The sequence below is a fragment of the Dicentrarchus labrax genome, unplaced genomic scaffold (genome assembly GCF_905237075.1).
Source record: "Dicentrarchus labrax unplaced genomic scaffold, dlabrax2021, whole genome shotgun sequence".
Lineage (NCBI taxonomy): Eukaryota > Metazoa > Chordata > Actinopteri > Moronidae > Dicentrarchus > Dicentrarchus labrax.
The window spans coordinates 159,925-162,500 of record NW_026136853.1 but is presented as its reverse complement, the minus strand read 5'-3'; positions in this window follow the sequence as shown (position 1 = coordinate 162,500).

The window sequence follows — 2,576 nt, the reverse complement described above, 5'->3', positions numbered from 1 at the left end:
AAAAAAGTTTTCCAGTTTAAGAAAGTATTGTAATATTTCAACTGATGCCATTTTGTAAAAGCAGCTAATTCAGAAGGCTATCACTTTGATGAAAAGGATACAACTAGGTTTTGAATTTCATTCAGTATTCTCACATTTCTATCAGTATATCCGATTCATCCATATATTCAAAGATTCATCCATATATCCAAGATTCATTCCATATATTAAATTTTTTTTTTATATTAAAGATTCATCCAACATTCAAAGATTCATTCCATATATTCAAAGATTCATTCCATATATTCAAAGATTCATTCTATATATTCAAAGATTCATTCCATATATTCAAAGATTCATTCAATATATTCAAAGATTCATTCCATATATTCAAAGATTCATTCCATATATTCAAAGATTCATTCCATATATTCAAGATTCATTCCATATATTCAAAGATTCATTCCATATATTCAAAGATTCATTCTATATATTCAAGATTCATTCTATATATTCAAAGATTCATTCCATATATTCAAAGATTCATTCCATATATTCAAAGATTCATCCATAATCCAAGATTCATTCATATATTCAAAGATTTATTTCATATATTCAAAGATTCATTCCATATATTCAAAGATTTATTTCATATATTCAAAGATTTATTTCATATATTCAAAGATTTATTTCCTAAATGGCATTCCATAATATATATATATATATATATATATATATAAATAAATACATAAATAAATAAATAAATAAATACATACACACACACACACACACACACACACACACACACACACACAATATATATATATAAATAAATACATAAATAAATAAATACATAAATAAATAAATACATACACACACACACACACACACACACAATATATATATATATATATATATATATATATATATATTATTCACACCTGTTCCCTCTTCATAATGGCTTGCCCTTTCTTGGAGGATGTACTGGATGAGGAAGCCCTAATCCTCAGACGAGCATTTAGTCATGAAAGAGTCTTCTGGGACAGGTCAGACCCATTGGCTGTTGGAGAGGACTATCTCATTGAGAGATACAGATTCTCAGGTGATGGACTAAGATATTTATGTAGGCTGCTGGGTCCAAAAACACAGCACCAGACAGCAGGAAGCCATGCTCTCACTGTACCACAGATGGTCTGTGTTACATTGAGATGTTCTGCAAGTGGGAGCTTCCTTTATTCTGTTTGGGATGCAGAGAACCTCAATAAAGGAACCATTTGCCGCACATATCCTGGCTTGGTGGGCCACCCCCTGTGCCAGTTCTATGGGCTTTTTTTAAACTGCTACAATCATACAGACATTCAACATGTCAGCAGACACCTAATCTATTCACCTCATTTATTCACTGTTATCTACTTTAAAGTCACTGACCAGCCTGCTAAATGTTCTTGTATTTAACTTTAACTTGCTGCCAGATCCTTTTATGGCCAGACAAGTTTGTTCTTTATGAAGGATAGAACGATAAAATAGATAAAAATAGATTAAATGACACACATTGTGGATAATTGTTTGCACTTAATCATACTTTACATTTTCTGAGTAACATGAACCTCTACTTTCCACATTTAAAGCAAAGTGTACAACAGTTGATTAGTGGACTTAAAGTAACTCCTTTAGTCCTTTAATTGGAGCCTAATGATGACAGTTCCAGTGGAGCACTGTTTATTCATTGTACAGTTTTGGACTACTTAAGCATTAAGCCGGTCCGCTATTGTCAGCCAGGCTTTCTCTCTTTCTTTAATTATGGCATTGGTATTGCCTTTTTTTCTTATATCTTCCACCTCTTCATAGAACTCCATCAGGAGCTGTTGTTCAGCGGCCGTGAGATATGAAGTGAGACTCTTATCCATGTTCCCATCGGTGATTCTGTGAGCGATCACGAGGTCTATTTCAGTATGCCGTGAACACGCACTTATCCCGACTATCTACACCTGGCTTAACATAGCACCTTTTAATCCTGGCTCGGCAAACGTGCAACCGATTAAGCCAGGATGTACCGAGCAGGCTAGGTCAAACCGCGCTTGCTCAATTATCCTGGATGTCTTTATTCTAGTTTTGTGCAATACCCCTCTGATGAACTAACTCATCAGGTTTTACAGTGAACTCAAGTAAACAAACAACTGCTACTGCTGCAGAGGACATAAACAAACAAATAAATAATAATAAAAAACAAACAGAACTTTATTTATTTCTGTCTCAACGACAGAAACCAGAGAAGTTAAAATATATATATATATATATATATATATATAGAATGTAGTGCTAAAGTACTGAAGTAACAATACAATAAATAATAAAAACAAATATTATACAGATATAACAGAAAAATGTAAAGACTATAATTAAGATATATACTGGGTGCTGTGGTTCTGGAGGTTGGAGGTACTGGGAGCTGTGGTTGTGGAGGCTGATGGTACAAACGAGCCCCCAATCCGCTTTGAGGATTCATACCCCAGCAGAGAAGATGACACTTGCCACCACAGACTGGTAGAACATCTGCAGTATCCTAGTGCAGACATTGAAGAACCTGAGTAGCCTGC